The following is a 16,695-nucleotide window of genomic DNA, read 5'->3' on the forward strand; positions in this document are numbered from 1 at the left end:
CCTCTTAGGCTGCACACCCGGTACAGATATCTCTTTAACCATAGCTCGCTTATAACACCTCTATTCCGTATAGCATACAAGGGATACGCTTATATTTTTTCGTATAGTTTTAAACAATGGGCTTAACGTATTGGGTTTATTGAGCCATGGGGAATTTTATCTCTTACGGTTGGCTTTATAGCCATTTTCTAGCGGGCAAAGGCTTAACGCTAGAGTAGGAGCATTTCGCGCTAACTACCCACAGAGTTTAACACACTCGAAGGCAGGGTGGTGTCGTTACGACTGACGTACAAAAGGGGTATAACTCGCTGACGTCAGCTCTATAAATATATCGATTATCTATCCCACGATTAACGGCTTAACTAAAAAAGAACCGAACCCGCGACTTTTTAAAAGTAACAAAAAGAAACCAAAAAAATTCGTCAACTATCCTAAATAAGATAAAAAGGCCTCCGACTTTTCCAGGGTTCATACAACTTTATGGAAAACAACAAATTTCCCTGAGATCTCCATGAAGTTTTTCCCCATATACTTCCCTGAATTTTCCATGTTTTTCCCGTATATGGAGTATCCTATGGAGCAAATGTTAACGAAGGAGGGGGGGGGGCAAATATGACTAAAACATACTAAAAGGACATCCCCGTATCTCTAGTAGAATCAGAGTTACGAGCCTTCAAAGTATAGTGTAATGTTAGTCCTATGAAGGGTGATATGTTAGTGAACAGTTTGCTTAATTACTTGGCCCCTGTTTGACGCCGATTTTACAAAAAACTCTAAATTTCCCTGAGTTTCCCCTGAGGTTTTTGATTTTTCGCTGTTTTCCAGGCTTGTATGAACCCTGTTTTCTTTTAGAACAACCCCGTATAGTCGAAACCATCCCTTATTTATAAATTCCGGTAGTTTTGGGAGCTCAGGATAAGCGTTGATTTGAAAACTCGACTTGGAGAAAATATTAACTATTTTTGGTTCCACGTAATCGAATCCAGTCGAATTTTGGCTTTAAAAATGGTTTCAGCCGATGTTTCGAATTAGTGTACACGATCCTCCAACCGAACCCCCCCCCACCCGGCCGCCTTTTCCAATACAGAAAGTACACGATGGAATTTTGTAGAATTTTGACAATGACAACGAGAGCCAAAAAACCCCAAAAAAGAAAGAAACTTCTCAATCAAGCGTTCATCATTAGAAGTAAAAGTATTTAACTATCATCGAAGTATCGCGGTGTAACTCCAATTTAATCTTAGCCAATTTTGTTATCAGGCCGCCATTTTAAAAACATGGAGGCCGATTCCACGTTCAATCAATTATTTCAAAAGTTTAATTGCCATAAATCTCATCTATAGCGTATCTACCAATAAAATAAATATTAACATAAGTTTATAATAAGATACGTTCCATCCATAAGTATGACACTACCCATACTTCGTAATGCTAGAGAATTACAGCTCCAACAAGCGAGAATTGCAGACTACATTCGGTTAGTTTTGCAGGACTTCCATCTAGTCCTATTTAGCCTGCATTACTAATTAGGCCTTTGACAGCCGCGCCTCACCAGGCCTCCTACGCTTTACCTCGAATATATGACCTACCTCACTCACTTCATGACAAGCTCCAGTTTCTAAGTTACCAGTGACAAACTTATGTATGGAACATATCTTATGATATTAATGATATTAGCGGAATGGTTTGAAATGAACTTTTCCTAAGGAAGTTGTATGGTTATCATTTCCGCGTACCATTTCATTTGATCCGAGACGCTAATAACGCGTTGGGAGTTCAATCTTAGTACTACCTCCTAATAGGCCATGAACGTTTCTTCTTCGAGTGTTTGGCTTCTGTTCATAGCTTGGGTTTTTGTTGGAGGCTTGTACAAGGCCCAAGTTTTAAAAGTTCCATCGACACATTCCACCTCGTTTTATTAGCCATGTAATTCTCCGGGAAACACTCACGAAATTTCCTTCGTTTTAACACATTTCGCCAGGGAACCCCCCCCCCGGCTTCATCCCCCTCCCCCTCAAAAAGACAAGGAATTTTTCGCCTCGGAGATATTTGCCTATCTCTAAACCTGGCTTGCCATCGATTCATTCCTAATTTTGTTTTTCATTTTTATTTTTCCCGGTCTGCCAAAGTTACAAACTTCTCGGTATCATTGGGAAGAAACCCCCCCCACCGCTCAAGCGGTGTAATTTCTAATTTAACCTCCACATCAACAGTCTTTCATATTTAAACTTCAGAATGCAGTCTTTGATAGTAAATCATTTATTTTATCAAAAAATAAGAAATGCCAACTTCCAGGGGCAAACTCGATGATGTATTTGCTACGAGCCCCTGTAAAACCTTTACCCGCCATACACCGGTGTATGACATTTAAATAAAATTCGTATCTTCCATAATTCTGGTCCGATTTTGGCGTTTTTTGGAATAAAATTGAGGAGCAAAATTGCCTTTTACGCGTAAAGGCAGGCTTTTAGAAAGTTTTAATTTCAAAGTCCCGATTGCAAGACATTTTTCAGAAATATATTACTATGATTTTGACTAAGAAACCCATTTACGATGATCCGTAATTCTTACAAAAAATTAAGTTCGAATCTTTTTCGGCTTTGAAAATGGTACCGGAGAAGAAGTACTATATCGATAACTGATGAGTAACTTCTTTAATGGGTCGAAATTAATTTCAAAGTCCTTGGGAATAATAAAAAAAAACGAAAAGGCGTTTTCTGTGGCGGTGAGTGTTGACAATAGTTGAAGCAGCTCCGCGCTGCTTCTTTAGTAAAAAGCGCGTAAATCAGACCAGGATATGGATTATTGGATAAAATACTCGAGAATAGCCTTGGATAAAATAAACAAGCGGTTTTCCAACGTCGCTCCAAGCTAAATAGGGCCAGATCGGGATTCTATACGGCGTCGAGGGAGCCCAGTCAGAAATTTAAATTCCTTATAGGAAAAATAGGATTTTATAGGAGAAAAAATCATGTGTTTTTATAGGAAAATATAGGACTAAAATGCTCGTATATTTAATACAATTTTGGGGCTTAAACTATGTAGAAATATCTCAAAATTGGATTTTACTCGGAAAATTCAAAGGAACTTAATTAAAATATAATATAATACATAAAAAATCCTAATTTCGGTGTCTATTCAAATATCATCTCGATAATAACAGCTAAATTTTGATAAATTTGACGCTAAACTATACAAAAACTTGGATTATGTCAAAAATATAGGAATTTATAGTCTGACCTTTCGTGAAATTATAGGTGATAATATAGGACTGGTTCAAAAAATATAGGAATTTATAGGAATTATAGGACCGCTGGGCTCTTTGCTAACCTCTCTTTGTTACGATTACCTTACACGAATTAGAGTGTTCAGATAGTGTAAATACAATCATAGACGGGCAACTCTACCACCGATAGCTTAGCTATAACGTTACAATGTATTGAAAAATGAAAGAATTCATAACTTATTACGTCCACGCTTGATGGGTGCGACCTGTCTCTGAGCATCTTCGATTTCTTTTTGGCATGGGACAGGCTGCCCGCGATGGAGAGAGAGAGTGAGTGAGAGAGAGAGAAGGGGGAGGGGAGGGGGTACCTTAGTACAGGGGGGTAGGCGAGGATCGCTTTAACGCGATGTTCCATATTTAGGTTAATGCTCGCGAAACGCGTAAAGAATGGCCTCTGGCTTCTAGGAGCTGCGTTTCGTACGCGCTTTTTTTGGATAAAGAATGGCTCTTTCTCGCTCGTTCGCTCGCTCTTCGGACAAAGCGATCAGGAGGGGGGGTGCGACAACCACCAAAAACAAAAAGCTTCTAAGAATCTCAGATGCTAAGACAAAGAAAGAACGGCTCGCCCTAATAGATCTTGTCCCGCCGCGAAAACAAATCGAACAACCTTTCGCTAACCGAGTGCATGCTGCAGGGGCTTGTACCCTCTTATACTTATCGCCGCTTAGCTAGTTCTTAATTTCAAATCAAGTCACGTTAATTGCCCCATAAAGATATGATCTAGCATTACGGACTAATGTTCGATGTTCTTAAAAGGAATGGAATTAGGAAACTCAACTCTCATTCCGTCATACATATATCAAAAGTGTATCGATGTAAAAATGAAAAGTACACTTCATTAACAATTCCCTAGCTGCCTTTGGATGTAGACGACGCGTAAACTACCCCTCCTCTAAATTAACCGCCTACAGGAACTAACCAATCAGTTTGGAGCTTATTGACGGAAATATGTTCATAGAAAGTTGTACACGATGTTAACGATCCAAAAGTTAACTTTTGGTACTAGAGACATTAAAATCCTCTATACTTTGTTAAGCCTATTCACGGCTTGTTCTCTGTATTACGGTTGAGAAGGTTTACAGAGGGGGTCGACAATATTATGGAGGATTAAGGAGGCTGGGCTTCTCATATTACAACACGGGGCGCCAGCAAGTTTCAATTAACGTAATGTACTTTTCCGTTTTTATCTATATACTTTTGCTTATACGTATCGCGTTACTTCCGTTAGCCTGTAGATAATGGCTCATTACTAGTGACCCGAAGCAGCTCGAAAAACACAAAAGCCTTAAGATTATTTTCTTTCGGGCTGCCAACAAAAACTTGAACTTCCAACGACCAAGCTAAAAAAAATCCTTATTTAAAAGGTGTTTTTTTAGAAGCTAAGACAAAATTGAATCGAAACCTTTTTTTTTATGGTTTAGTCTTACAGTTTTTAACGAAGCGCGCTTGAGGCGTCGCTAATTATAATTGGCCTAAATAGCCACCCCCCCCCCGTTATCAGTGACGGTAGGCCAAATATAGACCTGAGATATTCGCGCCACAAATAATTCTATTTATTTAGGTTAAAAAGTTGAGAATCATAGTTTTTTAAGCTTTTCTTTACCCATGTATGAACGCTATATCTCTAAAGGGCATGGATTTTTCTCTATAACACGTTTGCTTTGTAAAAAATAAATAACTGACTGTTCAGTTACGAGTCCCGACTTGGACCTCAGGTTCACTAACTAAGCTGTCCACAGTATATATTGTCAACAAAGCAACTCAAAACGCAATCAAATGCAAATGATCTTAATACGTCGTGGCATAGAGGCATATCCGTTTTCCGTAGCTCCCTCCCTTATTGTCTACACAATAGAGAAGACACTTTTCAAAAGACACTATTCAATAAATCTAGGTCAACGGAAAGCTTTCAAAAATTTCAGAACCTTTATAGACGCGCGAATAACGTGCGTCGTAATGTACCATTCCGAGGGTGTACTGCGCGGCTCCACTCACGCGAGTTCACCTTTGAACCCGAGTCTAGCCTAATCATAGCCTAACCTCAACTGTTACGGGATAAATACAAGGTCGGGTTACCGTCTTACCACCCGGGTAGCACGCTAAATATCGTTTACCCTAAGCCTTGGCTCATTTCCCCCAAAATTAGGCCTAAAATTGGATTAAAAACTCACAACAGGATATCCCACGACGTTCAATTCCACTTTCCATACTTAATTAGGCTTAAACGAGATAATCAAACTTAATTTCCAGAAGCACGGTGAAACCAAACGCGGACAGAGAAATGGGTGTTTTTTGCCGCTTAATCAAGTTCACCCGGTGGGGGGAGGGGCGGGGCGTATATTACTTTAAAATACGTCATCTTATATATATGGATTGTTTTTTTAAGAAATAAACCTTTTTCTACAGCTTTAAATTAAATAAAACGGAAATTAATAAACGAACAATTTTCTCAAATAGAGTCCCGTGCAAGGAGGACATATGTTGGATGGAGGGAGAGTCAAGTGGACGCGCTATTTATTCCATCAACTAAAGAGCTCACCTATCTTTTGAAAGTAAATGAAAAGAACGGGCGTCAATTGTCCGATAGGTGCGGGAACGTCTTTCAATGGAGTGACAGTTGATTCTTATTTCCATTAGTCTTAGTATAGAGAGAGAAAGTCAGCTGGAAATCTTTTTCTTTCGTACCCCTTCTTTTCAAGGTTCAGCTTCTTTTATCTGGAAATCTTTTATTCGGACGTATAGCGAGAAAGCTTAGAGACTTATAAACGGAGTGGAGTCCGTAGACCAGAGAGAGACTCGGGACCTCTAAGAAGAAGCGAAAACTAGCTCTATCGCCCCCCCTTCTTTTAAACTGTCTCTCATCCTATTTCTCGCCAGAAAACTCCTCAAAGAGAGACAGACAGACAGACAGACCCGAAGTATATAATACGGATTTAAAAAAAGAGGCTCGCTCGCTTGCGTGATTCGCTAGCTTCCCAAATTTGATTAAATCAAATTGTACCCGTGGTTTGACCAATCAGTAACCCAAGCAGGGATAGATGTAATTTTAGAAGTAGGAATGGAGTCTAACGGTTAGTATTTACGTCAGTCAGACTCATAGCCCCTCCCTCCAACACGTAACGAACAGTTTAAATTATCTTACTGGCTGCTCACTTAAACTAAGTTTTGATGACGTTGCTGAAAAATAGTGACGTAATTCCCTTTAACCTCTATCGCTATGACAAGCCTCTTGTTGAAAGAATACCTCTCCGTCCCGTGGAAGGGGGTCCGGGACTTTGACGCGCGCCCAGCCACATTATAATCTGTTCTCCATCCCTGCTTCTAAAGTTAAATCTATCCCTGCATGGTAACACTATAGGAGAATTAATTAAGATTGATTTAAGAAGGTCGGTTATTTAGTTTCGTTGAGTTTTTCTTTATAGGTGGTCGGGAAGATTGTAAATGTTCAGAATCCTGTCCTATTCTAATCCTTGGTGTTCACATCACTTTAGAAATAATTATAGACTTCCGAAGAAATGGAGAGAGAGAGAACGTCCGTATAATCTCAGGGCTACTTGTCAGAGGAATTCGAGGAAACTACAGCGTCTCTCCTCGGGATAGGCAGCCGTCAACGCATCGAGGCTTTGTCCTTAAGGGGGGGGGGGTCCTTCTAACGCTTGTCTTATACAGTTTCATTCGTCAAATAGACGCTTGACGTAAGACAAGGAGCTATAGTCGGGCGAACGGCGCAAGGAAAAAGATGACCATAAAGATACGGCAGTCCCCTAAAGTAAAGTTCCGGGAAGCCATTTGGATATCTTTCAAGGCGCGGGCGGGACATAGTTGCATGTAGATCATGCAGTGTTTCTCAAAACACCGCGCCTTCACAATTCAGATCATCCAAATTAAAAACTTAGCCTTGAAAGAAGTACAAGGACGTTAAAGATCTCAGTTTACACATTTTGGGTAAAGACTTAAGTCGTAGCCGGGTGGTGTTGTTAAGGTTCGAGCTCGGTACCTGGAATCAACTCCAAAATAAAAAAGGGCCTCCTCTCAGTCAGTCAAAGAATAAAAGCGACGTACGTACGGAAGACGTCTAACCGAAAATGAAGCTGTCAAAAAAGTGTCAGGAACTTTCGATTTTTGATGGAACGCCTTACAGGGTCTTTTACCAGCCTTTTCTTATAGGCCTATTTTTTCATGTCTATTACAGACACGAATAAACCCAAACTTAACCACTTAACTTCTTCTTAACTAACTGTCTAACTCAACATTCAAAATAAAGTTAGTAGTAAATCAATGACAAGTATACGGCCGAACCAAAACTATTATCGAATCTTATTTATAGCTAAGACGCTACTTCGTATCGATTTATTGGGGGGGGGGAACACGGGCCTTGGCGTCTTTGGGATAGCGATGGACGGGAGAAATTTCGGGAGATTAAGTTAATCCTACGAAATAAGAAGGCAAACGCTGCAGCCTTTATAAGATTGAAGGGTAAGTCTCGTGGATAATTCGGGCCTATTTAAGTTTAAGGTAAAATTTGAGGAACGCCAATGATCAAACGCAAATTGTTTCGCCCTTTTCGAAGCCGAACACTAAATTGTTTAATTTGGTGGGACGCTCATTTAATTGATCATTTATGGAGTTAACTAAGAAAGACTTAACTATTAAAATTCGCTGACTTTTCCCTGACCTTTTCGACCCATTTTTAAATTCCCTGACCTTTTCCTGACCTTTTCGACCCATTTTTAAATTCCCTGACCTTTTCCTGACCTTTTCGACCCATTTTTAAATTCCCTGACTTTTCCAGGTTTTTCCTGACCCGTGGAAACCATGTCCTTGCAGAAAAACAAAGTCGATTGCACCTTCATTTCAACCGTACCGTTAATATGGTTCCACGTTGATTCCTAAATATAGTAAATCAACTTCATTTCGAATCGATTTAGCCCGAGTACAGGTGCACCATTTGGATGCCGAAATAGCATCCGCGGTTCAACAGAAACTTATCTAGCTAAATAAACTTATCCAATTTCTCGAACATGCCGGCCCGAATTATCCTCGAGGCAATGAATGAAAAAGGTTGCTGGCCTGGTTCGAGTGATAGGGGCAAGGGGTCCGTTATAGGGGCAAGGGGTGCATGCAGGCTATCGAAAAGACGATGCGGCGAGTTATTAGAAAGAGAGTTATAGGCTATATCTTTACTTAAACTATTTGTTGACCCTGCAGGCCCAAAAGAATCTTTCGGGTAATGGACTAGCTCCGTTCAGCGGATTTTGGGTTGCTCAATACAAACACGGAAAGCAGCGAGGGTTCCAAGGAAAATGTACAGATACAGATACGATATGGAATGGCAGGCCTACGCTTTGAATACATACATCGCCTAAGTTTGCCATGCTTTTAGTAAAATGAGTCAATGCGCATTCAATAAGAAAACATACTTCGTTTCCCGGTGTGGTTATCTTTTTTTGGAAAGATGTCTTTTTTTAAATAATAATAAAATGTTAAGATACGATACTGCAGATGGTGGGTTAATTTAGGATGATATTCGAATTTCACGCGGAACTTCCCTAGTTTGGAACTTAACTCGGCTTTAATACCGTACGCGAATTCCTCCGAAGAAGCTCGACTCGAGTTACGGACGTTCTCGGAATTCGGGACCAAAGTTAGAGCTTTACAAAGGTCAGTTTACCTTATTGGCGAATAACTTCGTAACTTGGTCGAAATCCAGGACTCTTTAAATAGCGTAACTTTCACGGATTGTGCTATGCTATTCCGTCGAGATTTCAAACGTTGTTTTCGCATTATATAAGAGATACTGCGTGGCAAGTCCATTAAGAATGTGTTATTTATTTATTTTTTTTTTCAAAGATACTAGGGGTTACAATAATGGGGGTGCTATAGTAATTAAGCTTTTTACACGACACTTTTTTAACTCTGGTTCTATAAGAGATACGGGCAAGTCCGTTGAGTATGTTATAAAGGCCTATTTCTCCCCTCCCTTGCCAACGATACCAAATATTCGGGTTACGACAATCGCAGGGAGCGAGTAATTTAGCAAAATGTTCCAAATGCCATCTCAATCCAATAGCCTATCCTCGAATATCACCCTATCCTACCTTTAGCGGGAATATGTTGCGTCTAAGAAAGCTTACGACCGAATTCTTATAAAGTCGAAGCAAAGATTTCCATAGAAAAAGACTAAGAAATTGAATCCGAGCGTGTTTGGTCAAGAATAAGATGCGGAAAGGAAGAAACTCGTTATATTTCAATCACACTCTTACGTCATTCCCCTATAAAGTTTAATACAGCCTAAGGTATTAGCCGCCATTACTCTATACTTCCGGAACAAAGTAGCGACACCCCGCGTTATTTCCTAGTAGAACTTAAGAGGCGCGAAGGCGGATACCCGCCAATACAGCGGATCTAAAGGACGCCAAGCCATCATCAGTCTTTTATCAGAAAATCAAATACAATTTAGCGGAAGGCATTTTGGCAAAGCAAAATCCACGCACTATACGGACTTCGCTATAGGCTAAAGTAGTAGTTTGTACGTAATAGCCAAAGGCGCTTCTAGAAATAGACGGGTTAAGACTGATAATCAACGACGATAAGGTGTCCAACTCAAATTGCAAATACCTATTTATTAGGCGGCCAAACACTATACTCGCGGTGACTTTCATTTAATTACCCTTTATTAGCATCTTGCGCAAAAGGCGGAACAGAAACGTGACCTGCCGTACGCCTTCTTAACCTTGGGCAATCACCAAGTTGATTATACGTTAAGGAGCTGTTGGGGTGAAGGGGGGGGGGGGTTAAACTGTTGGTTAGCATATTGCTTACCCGCCCACCGCGACGGTGGCGCCATTGTCCAAAGAGCTGGGTGTTTTCCTCTGAACTAAGGGCGGACTTCACCCCAACAGCACCGGTTGGCCCCTTTAATATCATTAATATTTCGTACACAGTTTGATAACTATATCCCATAGAATGCTAAATATAGTTTGCTTAAATTTATATTTGATAATTCAGACCAGAGCTCGACGTAAAAGTCGATTTGTCGCGGCTTTTTAAATCGAATCTCGTTTCGGTTCCGCGGCCTTGCTCCTGAAATACGAAACGATGGGACGCGATGAAAGAAAGGTTTCCACGGAAGCGAGTTTAGAAGTAAAAACAAATAACTTCCCTAGCTTTTACTTCCTCGTTTCCTCCAGTAACTTCCGATTGAATTAGTTAACAAAGTTATCATCCGTTTCCGGATGAAAAGCCAACGCGAGCTACAACCATGGATTAACTAACGCTAGGGATAGTTCGTTCCCCCAAAAAGATGGAGCATGCATGTTCCAAACGCCCCCTAGCAGCAGCTACTATCCCTAACAGGAAGTTATAAGAAAATTGGACCAAATATCACGTGGTCTATGACGTCAAAATTGAAATACTGCCTAAATTGGGCAAAACGATTTATTTTGCCGAGAGATGGCGCCATATCTACATCCGTTTTGGTCCAATAAATTGGGGGAATGAAGAGGGGAATCAAGGAATAATTCGGAACATGTAGTTGGCGATAGAATTACATGGGAAACCCAGTTAGTGAACAATCCCTAGCTACAACGAAACAAACACGTACGACTAAGCCAATTACATCGCAACCGCGCGACAAAGGTACCCGGCTTTGCCCGGGTGGGTCTTTTAAGGCGGTGAAAGATTTCCCGTGAAAAATCTTAGGGTTAAATCCACGCGATACGTTATTTTTAACTAACCATCTTTCGCAACTTTCAATTGCAATAAAACGACGAGCTTAAGTACTTAACCATAAAGCTAATTAACGTTAGTGGAGGTCTAGAACACGATTGGTTGATCAGAGCAAAGGTTGGTCGTTGTTTAGAGGCTCTGACGCGTGTCAAAGAGAGAGCCATCCTCGATGCGGCCAGTTTACCCGGCCTTGACCAAACAAAGCGGGCTTTGATGGCCGGTGGCAACCGAATTAGAAACTGGACTTGTTTACCTAAGGATGGAAATTGGCTCCCCCCGCTCTATAACGACACGGACCAAAAATCTAGGCTCTGTTCTCTACAAGTTGACAACGTTTCACGTCCCCCCATAAACAGCGTCACACTCTTACTTAAGCTTGTTACGTCACTTATGTCATCATGAAAGCAAATCGGGGGGGGGGGTCCATTTTGAAGGGAATAAACCGTTCTTTTTAGGAAGGGGCGCGAGTGAAAATAAATGAACTCAACGGGTGAAAGGATCCACGTGTATATCATCACTACCATAAGTTCGTAAGATTTGCTACCACCATAAGTTTGCCACTGGTAACTTAGAAACTGGAGCTTATCACGAAGTGAATGAAATAGGTCATAGATTCGAGGTCAATCGAAGGAGGCCTGGTGAATTGGGCGCTGCTGTCAAATTTGGGCTTAGTAACGCGGACTAAATAGGACTAGGTGGATGGAAGTCCTGCAAAACTAACCGAATGTAGTCTGCAATTCTCGCTTCCGTCGTTCTCCTCGAACTAGCTCGAGGTGTAAGAATCCCTAGCATTAAGAACTTGTATAGGTAGTGTCGTTCTTATGGAACATATCACTTATAAACTTATGGTATAGCATTGGGCAAATATCCGAAATCCGGGCAAACTTTTAATCAGCGGAGAACGCGGCCGGGCTAAAGCGGAAAATGAGCGTGAGGGGGGGGGGGCGTGGGTGAAAGGTTAAAACGGAGGGAGATATTGCCAGCGGATTCTTTTTATTACAAAAATGGAGCAGCCTTACAGAATTAATTACAAAATTTTGGGTTAGGGCATAAATCAAGTTTCAGATCAGAGTGTAACTGTGTAAACAAGCGATTTTAAGGGCCAAGGGAGGTCACGCAACTGCCTTCTCTATCCAAACGCCCCGACACAATAACCCCCCCCCCCTCATAGGAGTTCAATTTGACCGAATGATACAACTCTGATAATCGCATTACCTACTTAGGAAGCTGCTCTGTTTCATTTGCAGTGTTATTATAAAGCGAAATACGTATAGAGCTATTTCAGTGGGGGAAAAATTTCGTCTGCTACGAAAATTGGGCCTGCCTTTGAGTGTAGAGGGCGGCCATTTTGTGAGGGTTTCTCTATGGGCAAATAGCATTGGTGACGTAGCCATTACCCCCTCTGAAATAGCTCTATAGTCGCTCTTAAAAATTACTCACTTACTTCCCTGAATTTTCCAGAGTTAGGAGCCTCCAAAGTTTAGTGTAATGCTATTCCTATGGAGGGCGTTGTTTCTTTACGTTTTGCTTAAATACTCGGCCCCTGTTTGTCGTAGCCATAACTATTTAGTACGGTTAGATGGCGGACAAATTGGACTATAACATACTCAAAGGACATCCGCGTATCTCTAGTAGAAACAGAGTTACGAGCGTCCAAAGTTTATTGCTTGAAATCATAAGTGACCTAATAACTAAACGAGTGCGACAGGGTGGGTTAGCTAAACGAGTGCGACAGGGTGGGTTAGCTAAACGAGTGTGACAGGGTGGGTTAGCTAAACGAGTGCGACAGGGTGGGTAAGCTAAACGAGTGAGACAGGGTGGGTTAGCAAATTTCCCTGATTTCCCTGAATTTTACTAGAAATTCGTAATTTCCCTGAATTTTCCCTGAGGTTTTTGTCAACTATTTATTTCCCTGATTTTTCCAGGTTTGTATGAACCCTGAATAAGTGAGACGCTAACATAAGTTGACGAAGATATTGACGTAGCCTCAAGTTTAAAGTATCCTTGTATGGGGAGCAAAGATGACTATAACATATTCAAAGGAGATCCCCCTATCTCTAATAGAACAAGAGTTATGGGCCTTCGAAGTTCAGTGTTAAAAATCATAAGTAACATAATAACAATAAGTGAGACGATACCATAAGCTGACGAACATTTTCCTTAATTACTCGGCCCCTGTTTGTCGTAGCACTAAGTTTTTAGTATGATTTCCCAGAATTTTACAAAAAAAAAATCGAAATTTCCTTGAACTTTCCAGGAGGTTTTTGTCAACTATTTATTTCCCTGGTTTTTCCAGGTTTGTATGAACCCTGTAGATTACGCGTCAAAGGTACACCGATTACGCGCAGGGTGGTTGTCCCCTCGATAAATCACTAAACTTAATTTGTATCGTAAAACGGTTAGAACTTGGTGAAATATATCTTGCATATTTTGGCAACAAGCAAAAATATCAAACGTTAATATTACCTTCGAAGAAATTGAGGTATTTTACTTCTGGGCGATGGGGCGACGCGCGTTTCTTCGGACTTCTTAGTTTTGGGAGAAAAGCGCAAATTGCGAATTACAAGTTGAAATTGGGGGGGGGGAAGGGGGGCTAGTGGTGGCAACGAACCATAATAGGCTTTCAATCAAGACGCTTTTACCCGGGGTCACGATCTCTAGCTACGATCGCTTCACGGTTCGTTAAATCAATTCGGCAAGCGACCGGCCAGGAGTCGTTACTAAGACGGTGCTGCAATTTTTACTTCCCTAGCTCGAAGCCAGACTCGCTCGTGGTCATTTTATTAAGTATGGGGAATGGGAATCAGCCCTAGTATTGAGAGCTTTCAGTTGGAGGAGGAGCCGAGTCTCGTGACGTAATAATTTACGCTGCCATATTGGTGGTGGGTTTAAACTGCGGGAATGAAGCTGAGACCACCCAATATGGCTACCAGAACAGCTGTGGTAAGACTTGGGAGGGTGTGACCACGTACTACTATCCCATACAGGGTGTTTCAAAAAGAGTAATTATAGGACTTTAAGTACGGTGGAACGTGGTTTAAAGGGAAATTTCTATAGTCCAGAGCCTTCAATGACATTTTGCCAATTAAGGGACACCCCCTAAACAATTAAGTTGGGAACATTTCAGTAATACACTGAGAGACAATGATTTCCAATTTAATTCAGGGGTCATCCGTTTCATGTTTTTAAAAAACGTATAAACAACCGAAACACGCAAAAATTAAATCATGCTTAAATAATAACATAACTTACTAATCAGATGGTACTCAGTCAACTAGAAATCCCTCTCAACGTTGTAACTTGCCATTATAACAAAATAAAAGGAAGACGCTGCCACAAAATACTCAAAACTAGGTGGTCAAACTATTACGTAATTAAAATTAACCCAAAATAGGGTTAAATTAATGAAATAAATGACATTTTTTCTTAATTTTCCTTGACAAAACTGTCGAGCGTCTCTCGCCGAACTCGACACATTTTTAACCCTAACTTCGGTCTTTAAATTACGGTCGCCTAGCAACCGGGAAGAGGATTGGCCAATCACGGCTCGCGCTAGTTGCATAGCATAATAACAATAAAGTCAAGACCAGGGCCGGAAATAAGAAAAATTTCTTATGGGACAAGTGGTACAATTTCGGTATGAGTGAATAAGGTCAAAAATCATTTTAGAGCAAAATCAAGCACACCATTCGATAGAGCGTAAAATTTAGATCTAAAATGGCCGCCGCTTTTTTCAAATTTCCAAAAAAAAAAGTCTTATCCCCCATAAGAATTGCCACCTTTTCCAAAATATTGATGTTTAACGTTAGGGCTCATTTTCACTTAAGAGGCCGAATACGTTAGGTTAGGTTAGGTTAGTTTAGCTTAGGTTAGGTTAGCTTAGGTTAGGTTAGGTTAGGTTAGGTTAGGTTAGGTTAGGTTAGGTTAGGTTGGAAAAGGTGGCAAATTGTTGGCCCTCTGATTTTTACCTCTCCGTGTGACGTAGTCCAGGAGAGGTTCTGTAACGGCCGTGTCTGTCTGTGTGTGTGTGTGTGTGTGTGTGGGTGTGTCTGTCTGTGTGTCTGTCTGTCCGTTGTTACACCCACGTGACCGCGTTCGCAGTTTGCGTATCGGAGCAAACGTGTTCCCAATTTCCGGACCGCATTGACAGTTCACAGAAATTTGGAAAATTGTATTTCTCTGCGTTGGCTACTCTATACTTGAGTTCTCAACACCACCATGTTTGGTCTTCGTCCATCCCACATGAACAGAAGTCTGGTATTTTTCTGCCTTCCAACACCACCCACCATCTTCTATTCTTTGTCAATCCCACATTGACACCAGTCTGCACTTACACTGGCTTCTAACACCACCATCCACAAAGTCTATTCCACATAGACACCAATCTATATCATTGGCTTCTACTCCATTATCATCGTTTGGTTTTAGGATATACGCGGCGATCAGCTAGGGTTACGAGAAACGTCTAGCCTCCCTAAGGTGGGATCTCCACCAAAGGTTTTCGCAATTGCGCTTTTTCCTTACTATTATAATGGAAACGAATCGTATATATACCCCAAATTTGAAAAAAGCGGGCAAGAGGGGTACCCGTCACTTTAAACGTCAATATTAGCAAAGTTTGAGAAGATAATAGGTATAACTTTATTTTAAACGATTTAACTATTATTAATGTTAATTATTGAAGATTAAAATAATTAAAAATAATTATATTTATTTAAATATTAAAGATAAACCTCTCGTGCAAAGAGAGAGATTATCATTGCCTCCTATATCTACCAAGGCCCGTGCATGCGATATATTTCCTTCATTGCCTCCTATATCTATCAAGGCCCGTGCATTGTGATATATTTCATTCATTGCATAAACATAAGCGAGATTGTTTTGGGAAAAAAATACTGCTTCCACTAATGGGTTTATACTCCTTGTTACTGTTGTATAGAGTAATCATGAGAAAAGCTTTAAAAATTACGAGAGGATAGACCTTTTTTATCCTCATTCAAAAATATTTTTTGGTGCCAAGATTGCTTTAAAAAATCCAAACGGTTAGGCATTGGTAAAAAAGACAAATGATATTTTTCAAATCTAATGAGATAACGCCCACCTAGTTGAAAATTGCCGTTTTTTTACCGCGGGAGCCATTCTTAATGAGAATTTCGATGCTAGTAGGTTGTCAATTAAACTACCGGTATATTATTGTTGTTGGAAATTGGATATTAAGTCAAATTAAGTGGTTGTAAAGAGCCAGCAGGTTTTTGCCACTTATTTTTGTGAGTATTTGATTTTTGTATGTAAAATGGAGGAAGATAATGTTGAGAGTAAGGATGAAATGCGGAAGCGCAAAGCGCGGGAAAGGATGAGGGCAAAAAGGTCGACGTTTTCATTCGATACTTAAGGTTACATAATCTTCTCGACACGGAGAGGTAATATTTTGGTTTTCCCGACTTGTTTTACACTGTTTTTGACCTTGTTCACCTATACTGCAAAATTTTCTTTTTTGGTTTTTTTTTTTTGGAAATTTGAAAAAAGCGGGGGTTATTTTGGATCTAAATTTTACGCTCTATCGAATGGTGTGCTTGATTTTGCTCTAAAATGATTTTTGACCTTATTCACTCATACCGAAATCCTACCGGACAAGTGTCCAGTGACCCCCTGTTTGAATGAGAAATTTATAGGACATTGTC

General features: G+C 40.5%; 1 protein-coding gene across 2 annotated transcripts in view; it reads right to left on the minus strand.

Moving 5' to 3' along the window:
* Positions 1-14,948, minus strand: part of LOC149705246 (uncharacterized) — a 55,619-nt gene extending 40,671 nt beyond the window's left edge. Inside the window, exon 1 of one of the 2 annotated variants that reach the window (XM_089865499.1) lies at positions 14,267-14,948. The gene's annotated coding sequence lies outside the window, so the exon portion shown is untranslated. Of the gene's footprint in view, positions 1-5,825; positions 7,038-14,266 lie in introns of those variants that run through there. The other variant, XM_089865500.1, reaches the window with a different exon arrangement.
* Between the last annotated feature and the right edge of the window lie 1,747 nt (positions 14,949-16,695).

Source organism: Phalangium opilio, unplaced genomic scaffold, assembly GCF_054372755.1.
Source record: "Phalangium opilio isolate 3A_F unplaced genomic scaffold, DU_Popi_V2 ptg000014l_1, whole genome shotgun sequence".
Lineage (NCBI taxonomy): Eukaryota > Metazoa > Arthropoda > Arachnida > Opiliones > Phalangiidae > Phalangium > Phalangium opilio.